This window comes from Mobula hypostoma, chromosome 25 (assembly GCF_963921235.1).
Source record: "Mobula hypostoma chromosome 25, sMobHyp1.1, whole genome shotgun sequence".
In the NCBI taxonomy this organism is placed as follows: Eukaryota; Metazoa; Chordata; class Chondrichthyes; order Myliobatiformes; family Myliobatidae; genus Mobula; species Mobula hypostoma.
In genome coordinates, this window is record NC_086121.1 from 11,051,370 (window position 1) to 11,063,828 (window position 12,459).

The 12,459-nt window shown below is 44.2% G+C and overlaps 1 protein-coding gene and 1 long non-coding RNA gene across 2 annotated transcripts in view; one reads left to right on the forward strand and one right to left on the reverse strand.

The window, feature by feature from the left end:
• Positions 1-2,717: 2,717 nt before the first annotated feature.
• The window catches only part of LOC134337847 (tumor necrosis factor receptor superfamily member 5-like), a 59,287-nt gene continuing 49,545 nt past the window's right edge, over positions 2,718-12,459 (forward strand). Inside the window, exon 1 of the mRNA XM_063033152.1 lies at positions 2,718-3,692. The gene's annotated coding sequence lies outside the window, so the exon portion shown is untranslated. The remainder of the gene's footprint in view (positions 3,693-12,459) is intronic.
• Positions 4,768-9,009, reverse strand: LOC134337848 (uncharacterized). Its single transcript, XR_010016090.1, has 3 exons — positions 8,550-9,009; positions 7,555-7,903; positions 4,768-7,224 (listed from the first exon to the last, which is right to left on the reverse strand). It is a non-coding gene; the product is annotated as an uncharacterized LOC134337848 (long non-coding RNA).

Consider the following 12,459-nt stretch of genomic DNA (forward strand, 5'->3'; position numbering starts at 1 on the left):
CAGGAACAGTTGTTATTCTTCAACCATCAGGCTCTTGAACTAGGGTGAATAACTCACTCAGCACAGCACGGAACTGATTCTATGGCCTACAAACTTACCGTCAAGGACTCTACAACTCATATTCTTAGTATTATTTATTTTATTTGCACAATTGGTCTTCTTTTGCTCAATGGTTGTTTGTCAGTCTTTATGTATAGTTTTTCATAAATTCTACGGTATTCTTTATTTTTCCTACAAAAGTTTGTCAGAGAATGAATCACAATGTAGTATATGGCAACATATGCATAGTTTGAAAATGGATTTACTTTGGATTTTGTCTTTCTGATCAGGTCTCGACAAACAAGCCTTAAAGAATTCTGCATACTCTGAATCATTCCTTAACCTTTGCATCTCTGATAATGGCTACGTCTTCCTGGAATTCCCCCCCAATCCTCTCTACCCCATCACTTCCCATTCTCATTCTTGTTGGATTAGGCTGTTTAATTGTTATGTTCTTTGCAGTTTAACAATTAATTGCCTCTTTATATTTTATATCACTATTTATACATGTAACTGTTTAGTACGTTTCCTAGTGGTCACAGTATGTATATGCAGTTGTTCAGTGTGTCCCCTAATGGTTAGAATTCTTTATATTCTGAAAAGTTCTGGAAGCTTCTCTGGTGTTGCATTATTTGAATATGGGCTATCGGATTGGTTGACTCTTATCTGCAAATTTGAATGGGATATTTCTTATCTCCATCTCCAACACCATCTGCCCACAACCCCACTGTGAATCCTTCAGTGTCCAAGGATCAAGTTCAAAGTCCCAAAAACTTATTTACCATCACCTTCCTGTCTTTTATCTTTTAAAATATCAGCAATCCTCATTGTTGTTCACTGAATTGTGTACCTTGTTTTGTTTGTCCACCTTGTGTCACTTTAGTACTGACTCATCCTTTGACCCTCCAGTGAGGATAGGACCATTTCGCACAACCTTTACAATGTTGCTTGAAATTGCAAACATAAATTCTCAGCTCTTAATGGCATCTCTGTTAGTACTTTGGCATCATGAATGCCGTTAAATTTGCTACAAAAGTACCATCTGAGGCAAAACAGTGTGGTTTACTATTAGTTAAACAGTAGAGAGAAAAATAATAAAGATCAGTGTCTGAAGATATGTATTATTGCATGCATACTCTACTTTGATAATAAATGTACTTCAAACTTTGAACAATGAAGTAAAATTGACCCAAATAGCATACTATATTTTGAAACAAGCAGGAAACTGTTGTTAAGTTGTCTTTGTGATTAAACTTCCACAGTTGAAAAAGTGGCAGGATGTTACCTTCTTTTGATTATAATTGGGATTATTGCAACCCCCCAGTGTCTGTATCTCCACGGGCCATCTGTGCTTTTAGACAAACAATTCTGTATGATTCCCATTCCACACAAGAGACAGATGCAGCACTGGAGCCAGTTCGAACTCTGACAAAGCCCCTTCACTACACAGTCATTGTTCTGCCTGTGTGCAAGGCAAAGTGGCATACAATGTTCTGAAGGGAACTGGTACCAGAACAGGACACTCTGACCAGTGCACGCTCACAGATCTAAACTCAGATCCCAGTCACAACACTAGACTGAGAACATGATGAGTTTACTGAGTAAGTGTGACAGCAGAACATGGAATCAATGCTTCCTCCGGGAAAGCAGTACAAAGAGCATTGATTCACCAGGCCAGAGGGAGAGGGAGAGGGAGAGGGCAGAACTGGCAGATGATTGGGAGGGTTCATTACCAAGGAGATCCTATTGCAAGAGTCTTTCAGTGTTTCTTCGTTAGCACTGTGGCCGATGATTGTTTTGAATGTGAGCTCAGATACTTACCACTTAGGAAAGGAGAACCTCTTTCTTCACAACCCTGAGTAAAATGAATGCATAGTTGAATCAACAGATAATTGAGCATTTTGAGAATTTTTGGATATCATGCGGACATCACTGGCAGAAGCGATAAAGAAGAATGAGAAGGTGTGTTGTATTTGGACTTGCAGAGGAAAATACAAATACCTTTGATAAAGAAATGTAGCCTGGTTGCAAAATACATTAAAAATGGAGATAAAGTTTTTTTTTGCTCAAGAGTAAGAAATAGAGGGATATGGGATTAGTTCAAGAAAAAGACAGTGGGGGTGAAAGAGCCATCATCTTACTGAATGGTAAGAACAGGGTTGATGGGCTGAATGGACTTAAACTGCTTCATATGTTTGTCAGTAAAATGTACTAATTACGTACTTTTCAATTTAAAAAAGTCAGATCAGCATGGTATCTCCCTGAACTAAAATTACAAAACAGGAAGTGCTGGAAAGTCCCAGAGTAAAAGCATGAGAGTCATTAGGCTGTGTTGCCTGATAAGAATCGTTTCCTGGTAACAGCTGTCTCAAAGGGCAGTTGAATTCGAGCACTGCCTTTCCAGTTGGGAATAGCAGCATTTTGAATAAAACTGTCAATACTTCCAGTAGATTGGCCACTGGGATAAGTTAACAAGCTAAAATGATCTCTGAATAAAGCTTTCCCTTCCACCAATCAAATCGAGCCACGCTGCAAATGAAAGCATGTAAACAAATCCTGTCGCTCAGCCCGAACTTCTTAATCTCTGGGTGTATTCAACAGTAACAGGGAGTGGCTTTTTTTAAATTAATGTTTATGTGTTCATTTGTGAGATACAGCCTGTGGTAACTTCTACTTTGAAAAAGGAACAAATTTATCTGGAATGGCAAAACTGATATTTATATACAGAGGCTTTCACAGCCCGTACAGTATGGCAGGAACACTTATATGCAAAAGCACACCGGAAGTTAAAAGAATGGAAATAAAAACCCTGCCAACCCCAGAACCAGCCCCTCTTTAAAAATAGCTTCCTGATAGTATTATCTTACTTTCAATAATGCTCACATTACAACCCAGCTCTTCCAGCCCTTTGAACCCTGGCACTCAACAACCTCCAATTTAACCCTAGTCTAACCACGGGACAATTTACAATGACCAATTAACCTACCAACCGGTACACCTTTGGACTGTGGGAGGAAACCGGATCACCCAGAGGAAACCCACGCGGAACGTGCAAACTCCTTATAGACAGTGGCGGGAATTTAACCTGGATCACCGGTACTGTAAAATATTGTGCTAACCACTACACTACAGTGCTACCCCTATATCTGTGCAGTATGTTGACTGTAGATATCAGTTTGAAAATAAGTTCCAGGCTTGAATTGTAATTATAAATAGCAGCACAATGTGATTAGGGGGTGGTCTGCTTTGGTTTTAATTGGAGCCTGGAGCTACCCACGCTATAAGAGTCAGTCCTTCCCGCTGAAGCTCGGTGCACAGACAGTGGCAGCTCAGTGAGAAAAGGCCACAGTCACAGACCATCCTACTATTGTATTCTGAGGGGTTGTGACCTGGGTATAAAACCTCAGACTGTTTGCTCAAAGCATCGCTAATAATCTCTTTAAGAAGATTATAGTTTGGGAGAGAAAATGTCTCAGATTCCTCGGTTGCCATGGTAAGGTCAGGTCTGGTTCAAGTAACACCAGAGCAAAGCACAGCTTTTCCTGCAAAGGCCTGCTTCAGTGTGCAAGATGGAGCAGCATTTGGGGTCCTGTTTGTGCAGAGTTCACAGCTCGTTACCGTTGGTGCAAGCTTCCTTCAAACCAAGGACTGAGGTAACAATCCAGAAGTGAGTTAGGGGAACAGATACATTAAATTATGGAATTTAATTCTGTCACGCAGTGGAGAAAGGATGTTTTGTCAGTGAGACTGGTTAAACTTGCTTGTGAGGCAAGCTGAAGAGAAACATGAGCTGGTTTACTGAAATCTGGCCTTATCCTGTAAATGTACGATGAGGGCTTGTATTTCTCTCAAACAGAAAGGACAAAGACCTAGGTCAAGAGGGAAAAGAATTTTCTGCATTAGTAACAGAGTCTCCACAAACAACCAACTTTTACAACAAATAGAATGCATGATAATAGATTATGATCACATTCAATAATTCACCCACTTGTTCTTGTTATTGCCAGGGAGTGAAATGTCTTTACATTAAAATTCCTATTGCTCAATATTGATTATAGCTTAGACTTGCCACTGCATGCCATGAACTTAGTCATGCAAAGTAACACATATAAAATGCTGGAGGAACTCAGCAGGTCAGCGGCATCAATGGAAATGAATAAACAGTCGACATTTCAGGCCGAGACTCCTCATTAGGACTGGATAAGAAAGGGAAATAAACCAGAATAAGAAGGTGAGGAAAGGGGAAAGGGTACAAGGTCGAAGGTGATAGGTGAAACTAGGTAGCTGGGGGAGAGGGGGTTATGAGTTAAGAAGCTGAGAGGTGATAGGTGGAAAATGTAAAGGGCTGAAAAAGAAGGAATCTGATAGGATAAGAGAGTGGACCATTGAGGAAAGGGAAGGACGAGGGTCACCATGAGGACGTGATAGGCAGGAGAGGAGAAGAGGTAAGAGGGGAGCAAGAGTGGGGGAAAGAGATGGAAAAATGACTGGAAGTTATTAGTCATGCAGCCTGTGGTTAATTTGTACTTTGTAATTCACCTAGTTTTCCTTTAAAACAGGGGTTGCCAACTTTTTTTAATGTTATGAAACCCCACCATTAACCAAAGGATCCGTGGACCACCGGGTTAGGAAGCCCGGCTTTAAAACATTGACCACTTCCCTCTCTGTTACCCATCTCAGTACAGGCCCTAACAGGAATAGTGTTGTATTTTCCCAAAATGTATTTAAAACATTGACCACTTCTCTCTCTCTTACCCATCTCAATACAGGCCCTGACAGGAATGGTGTTATATTTTCCCAAAATATATTTAAAACATGTACAGTGAATACAGTTGGATCACGTCATTGTCTGCATAATACCAGCAATTCAATACTGCCTTTACGTTTTTCTTGAATAGATTTTATTCACTGGAAAGTATTTATACAAAAAGAATTAACTCAATGCAAAACTCCTTACATACTTATTGCGACTTGGCTCATACATTCTAGTGGTGTTCACACAGATTCATGTCGCAATATTTGCCAGTAGTCGTGTGGACCCTGGGGTGATACCATTACAATGTTTGCCCACTAGGTACTGATCCTCAACATTCAGCAGCAGAATGGCTCTGGAATGCAGTCCGTCCCCACCGAGCTTTGCCCCAAGCTTCAGTGCACACTTCAGCATGCACTCCTGCAGCCTGGAGTGAGCTCGTCGGCAGCCTCTCCTTACAGATATCTCGCTGTGCTGGAAAACCTACACACTTCACACAGACCAAAGACCATTTGTGGCCAAGTTCTAGCAACGCAATAGCTGTCTTGATGTGTCCTCCTGGGAAAATACTGTAGATCGGAGAGTCCTCTGTTACACAGCAGCTCAGGGTGAACTGAGCCAAGGACCCTTGTATCTTTTCTCCACATCCTCTTAGCAAACCTGCTCAACGCAGTCGTCACCAAGGCCGCGTGCATTCAGAGCGATATTCTAAATGTACAGGAAAGACTTGATCAGCAGAACCACTCTCACCACTCCAATGTTTCTTACCAAACGTTTGAGAGGCTGTATCTCATTATTAAACCCCTCAGGATCAAGTAATTGGAGAGTTAGACTGAAACCGTTCACATTAAAGTGTAGTGGGAGTGAAAACACATAAACAGTGGATTCCAGTCTATTGGGCCATCAGTTATTTGGGACAGAATGACCTGATAGCCTTCACTCAATCACCACATGGATTTTTGCCATGGCAGAACAAAACAGGGTGTCGTGGCCAACTTAATCAGTAAATTGTAAGGACATAAAATAAATGAACCCATAAATAATACGTAGCTGTTCGAATAAAAAAAAAGACCTGTTATAAAGTCAAGTTATAAACATAAAATAATCTGCAGAAGCTGTGATGAAAGCAACACTTTCAGTACGCTGGATGAACTCTTTAGGTCGGGCAGCACCAGTTAGCAGCAATGACTCATCATTTCTAACTGATGCTGCCCGATCCGCTGAGTTCATCCAGTGTACTGAAAGTCAAGTTGTTATTTATTTGCAGTACGGTGCACAACATTATACAACCTGCAAAGTGTTACATGAAAAAAAGACAACATAATAGATTATGCAATTGTTTATTGTTTCTGCTGCTGCCTCTCAAATACCATTTTGTAGACAGCGAACGTTGTCTGTGCCCCTGTGCTCCTCCGGCAGCCTCCGCATGCTTGCACAAACCTGGAGACCTCATCATTTTCGTTCAGCAGTCTTCGTTCCAGTCCCACCCTACGTTCATCCAACTGGGCGAACTGCTGCTGAAACCAGTCATCATGTCATTTCCTCTTCTTCCTCTGTGCTATCCTTGGGCTGGGGGTCAGAGGAGATGGTGTGGGGGGTCAGAGGAGCTGGGTGGGGGGTCAGAGGAGCTGGGTGGGGCAACGGAGGAGCTGCCTCACTATTTGATGATGATTCAGCACGTGAAGATGGAATGTCTGGTGGTTAGTTTTCCTCAGCAACTGAGGAGGTGGACAATAGACAACAGACAATAGGGGCAGGAGTAGGCCATTTGGCCCTTCGAGCCAGCACCACCATTCACTGTGATCATGGCTGATCATCCACAATCAGTATCCAGTTCCTGCCTTATCCCCATAACCTTTGATTCGGCTATCTTTAAGAGCTCCATCCATCTCTTTCTTGAAAGCACCCAGAGGCTTGGCCTCCACAGCCTTCTGGGGCAGAGCATTCCATATATCCACCACTCTCTGGGTGAAAAAGTTTTTCCTCAACTCCGTTCTAAATGGCCTTCCCCTTATTCTTAAACTGCGGCCTCTGGTTCTGGACTCACCCATCAGCGGGAACATGCTTCCTGCCTCCAGCGTGTCCAATCCCTTAATAATCTTATATGTTTCAATAAGATCCCCTCTCAGCCTTCTAAATTCCAGAGTATACAAGCCCAGTTGCTCCAATCTTTCGACATATGACAGTCCTGCCATCCCGGGAATTAACCTTGTGAACCTACGTTGCACTCCCTCAATAGCAAGAATGTCCTTCCTGAAATTTGGAGACCAAACCTGCACACAATACTCCAGGTGTGGTCTCACCAGGGCCCTGTACAGCTGCAGAAGGACCTCTTTGCTCTTATACTCAACTCCCCTTGTTATGAAGGCCAGCATGCCATTAGCTTTCTTCACTGCCTGCTGTGACAACTCTGAGGCTGAATCATTTCCATCCTGTGATTATGAAAGAAATTGCAAATAGTTTAAGTTAGTCTTTGTTATTATACATACAGGTAATATATGCATTCAGTGTCTGTACACGGATTGGCGGAGCTATGAAAATGAGAAAACGGCATATGCCTACATTGGCAGAATACTGGCTATTGCGTTTGCTTTGTCAGCAAGCCAGATACAATTAAAGCCATTACATTTCTCTCTCACGGAAGAATTATCTTTGTGCAAATTAATATGCCGTGTTTACAACTAGGCAGTACTGCTCGCTTGCTAGCTAGCCTAAACACAACAACAGAAAGGTTTATGATACAAAGAACATGTTATATTTACCTTGTTGTCATCATAGTTTGACTCTGTTTCCCGGTACTTAATATGTGGTGCCAGCCAAGAAAGAGGCAAATAAAACACCGTTTTTTTTTCCGCCTGGGTCCCTGCTCCTCTTGGAGAGTTTTTTCCGGGCGCACACGTACCTGCCCCTCAAGTTTTTCCATCTCTTTGTGCATTCCATGACGTCCAGACCCATGTTTTTGGAAATTTCATTCCACAAATTTGATGCCATTTGGCAGTCTTTATAGTGTGGCGACAAGGAGTCGTCCAAATGTACATATTTTCGGACTTCCTCCATTAACCTCTCCTTGATTTCCAAACTTACGTTCTTCTTCTCTCTTCTCTCTCAATTCTGAAATGGCGGAGAAAAATATGCAACCAGAAATGCGTAGGAGGGAACGCGATGCTACCAAGCGGACCAATCACAGTTGTTGCGGTCTGCATCGCCGCGACGCGTAGTTACATTTACAGAGAGGTGCGCGCCAGGCTACGGCGTAGGGAACCACATAGGCTCTGCGTAGGGTTTGCGGCTACGCCATACGTACAGCATCGATTTGACGCAGAAGTATAAATCAGCCTTTACAGTTGAGCACTGAGTGCTTAGCACGGGGCCTTTAAATCCAGTCTTTCCATGAAGGAATGTGGCAGCAATTGACAGTCTGAGTCTTAAAGGGACAGCATCAGCTAACCACACTCTAGGGAATTGGAGGGCCAAAACTTGGATCCCTGCCACTGCTCAATCAGGACCATGACAAACTTGTCTCGAGTCACATACCTACCTTTTTTTAATTTACAAAATAATCCTTATTTATAATAATAAAAAACTACAAGAATGTATTGTACAATGCCTTTTCATTCTTTACATTCATAGTCAATGCTTACAGTACCACTCTATTAGACCATAAGACACAGGAGCAGAATTAGGCCATTCAGCCCATCGAATCTGCTCCACCATTCCATCCCAGATCCCACTCAGCCCCATACACTTGCCTACTCACCATATCCTTTGATGCCATGACTGATCAGGAAACAGTCAACTTTCCCCTTAAATATACCCATGGACTTGTCCTCCACCGCAGTCTGTGGCAGAGCATTCCACAGATTCACTTCTCTCTGGCTGAAAAAAAACTCTCCTTATCTCTGACTGGAGCAAAGTGTGGGTGAGTGCCTTGCTCAAGGACTCAATACACTGCCTCAGCTGAGGCTCCAACTCACAACCTTCAGGTCACTAGTCCAACGCCCTAACAACTTGGCCACGCACCACACAAAGAGTGGAGAGACATTTACAATCTTCAAGTCCTCCGGGACCATGCCAGAATCAAATCTATGACATTCATAGCATAAATGCCTCTCTCCCTGGCCGCCTGGGATGGTATACTAACTACTACAGTAATTGAAAGGCTTCCTTTCTCAACCTGACCCCTCCCTCTCCAGTAGCAGTAAAACCCCACACCATGACCTTCCACACCGAGCCCTTGCGGTGGCTGCACTGAGCTTCAGTGTGTCCTTCAGCCCCTACTGCTGCAGGCTGGAACATGCCAGTCGGGCAGATCAAAGAGCTGATGATTTGCCAGCAGCACTTGATGGCTGCTTGTGTGTTTGTGTGTCTGGAATCATCTCGTAGATCACAGAATCCTTTGTCACGCAGCTGCTTGGGGTAAACCGTGATGCAGACCCTTACAGCTTTCTCTACACTCTTTCTGGAAGCCTACAGTTCACAAAGAGATGAGCTACCATTACCCAGTGAACGTCTCCAGCCCATCAGCCTGGAGAGAGACAGCCCTCTTGAATAAACACAGTGCTGGGAGCTCATTAAAGCAGAGAAAATCTGCAGATGCTGGAAATCGAAGCAATCAGCAGGCCAGGCTGCATCTATGGAAACAAGTACAGTCGATGTTTTGGGCCAAGATCCTCCGGCAGGACCAGAGAGAAAAGGATGAGGATAAAGGGTGGGGAAGGAGAGAGAGAAACACAGTATTAGATGAAACTGAAAGTTCCTCTACCATTTTGTGGGCGTTGCTGGTGAGTGTGCACAGCCAATATCCACAACAGCACCATCTGCTGGACGTTTGCTGTACCACAGCTCTGGCAATTTTCCTGGTGACCCATTAAACAACTAATCTCCCAGTGACCACACATTTTAATTCCACATCCCATTCCCATTCTGACATGTCTATCCACGGCCTCCTCTACTGTAAAGATGAAGCCACACTCAGGTTGGAGGAACAACACCTTATATTCCATCTGGGTAGCCTCCAACCTGGTGGCATGAACATTGACTTCTCTAACTTCCACTAATGCCCCACCTCCCCCTCGTACCCCATCCGTTATTTATTTTTATACACACATTCTTTCTCTCACTCTCCTTTTTCTCCCCCTGTCCCTCTCACTATACCCCTTGCCCATCCTCTGGGCCCCCCCCTTGTCTTTCTCCCCGGACCTCCTGTCCCATGATCCTCTCATATCCCCTTTGCCAATCACCTGTCCAGCTCTTGGCTCCATCTCTCCCCCTCCTGTCTTCTCCTATCATTTTGGATCTCCCCCTCCCCCTCCCACTTTCAAATCTCTTTCTAACTCTTCCTTCAGTTAGTCCTGACGAAGGGTCTCAGCCTGAAACGTCGACTGTACCTCTTCCTAGAGATGCTGCCTGGCCTGTTGCGTTCACCAACAACTTTGATGTGTGTTGCTTGAATTTCCAGCATCTGCAGAATTCCCGTTGTTTGCGTTTTTAAGAACAACTAACCCGTACATCTTTGGAATGTGACAGGAAATCAGAGCATCTGGAGGAAATGCAGAGGAGTTGTTGAGACAAAATGTGTTGTACTTTGCCAGTGTTCTGAGGTGCCTGCCTCGGCCAATACCTCCAAAACATGAAGGAGGATGGGAATCACTGCTACTTGCTAGACTATGTTTGAGATCTTCATCCACAGACCCTCTTTGTCTCAGCTACACTGAACATCACAGTAAACCTGATCATTTATATCAGCCTTCTCTGAGATGTGACCTCCAAGATATGGAACCTTGATTTTTTTTAATTTATGTGGCGAAACTCAAGCCCCGCCAATCGAGTAACCACTGACAAACCCAATTAGCGCTAACCTAATCTCAGGACAATTTACAACGACCAATTAACTTACCCGGCAGGTCTTTGGATTTTGGGATGACACTGGGGGACTCAGAGAAAACCCACTCATTTCACACGTAGGGCATACAGAGACTCCTTACAGAACGGCACTGGAATTGAACTCCAAATTCTGGAACGCCCCGAGCTGTAACAGTGACGCACTAACCCCTACGTTACCACGGTGCCCTGACCCCGAGTCTTCCCATGGGTATTTAGTGACATGGGCAGTGCTGTGCACTGTGGCCAAATTAACACACAGCAATTTGTTTCCAGATGTTTGGCGTAAGGCCCATTTCCTTGTCTGCTTCAGTTACAGAGTCCGCACCATGTGGGAGTTTGTATCTGCATTTGTACAGGCGCTCAGGACTGTGCGGCCAAATTCTGCTCCTACTCCATTTACCAGATTGCAGATGACTCCACCATAGTGGTCTGGATCAGAGAGTGATGAAACAGAGTACAGCAAGGAGATAGAGAGCCTCATGGAATAATGTTAAGCAATAACCTGTCCCTCAATCTCAGTAAAAAGAAAAGAGCTGGTCATTGACTTCAGAAAGTAGGTTTGAGTACACAGCCCTGTTCATATTGTTACGTACCCCGTAACTGGGTTACCAAACCAGCAGAAATGGATTACTCAGTTGGAGTCTGGATTACTAGAACTAAGAAAGTTTTATTAAAGAAACAAGCAACACAGTACTCTAATCAAAAGGATAATGAATGCAACAGTTCAGCAATGATAAACACACATGTACACAGAATTAAGATAACAGGATCAATCAAGCTCTATCGTTGTCTAGGGGTAAATGACCAGTTTCAAAGTGACGCAAAGTTCAGTTCAATTTAGTTCAGTTCAGTTCGCAGTAATTGCTGCCATGGGAGATGGACAGTGGGGGGAAGGAGAGAGAGAACAAAACCAATGAATATTCAAATGGCTTCCACACACAGACCTTTGATATTCTTCGCAGTCAGCTTTCGTGTGAGCCCTTTGTGATGTCATCTGAGGTCACCGACCGTGTCCCCTCTGTTTCCAGATACGATCGTTTCTCTGCGGTGAACCTGGCACCAAGGCAAGGGTGGACACACACCAGGTTCCCGCTGATCGTGCCTTTCCACCCTGTGCGTCTATGGCTTGATCCCGCGACCAGCCGTCCAAAACTTCCCACCGACTTATGGGAGACGCACCGCTTCCAGGGTCTCGTTACCTCGGGGTGTCGTGTGTGTTGCCTTAGCGAACCTGTCCCTTTTTATCCCCCTGCTGGGGTATCGCTTGTCCATCACTTCAAACAGTTCAGGGTTCAAAGGGGGAGCCGATCTTGACAGCTCTCCTTCCATTACTCTCTCCCGTCCCTTCATTAACATCTCCAAATGCTGCTCCATTGTTTTCCTTATCTCTCTTTCTCCTGAAGACAGGTGGCAGACTAACTGCTGATCCCACTGGTGCCAGCCCAGGCCAGCTAACATCTTAATTTATGTGTATTCTCGTCACAATATCAATGGTGCTGAGGTGGAGATGTCTGACAGCTTCGAGTTCCGAGATGCAGATATCATCAACAATTTGTCCTGGTCCAGCAGCTTCAGCGCTACAGCCAGGAAAGCTCACCAGTTGTTGCAGTTCCTCGGAAGGGTAAGGAAAATTCAGCATCTCCCAACGGTGGAAAGTAACTCCACCGTGGATGGTGCCAAGCCCGGCTGCAAAATGAGGAGGGCTGTTTATGGGCCAGCAACTCCAGACTGTAAAAACCTAGAGCTACACAAACCACAATGGGAGGGGAGGATTGTAACCTCAG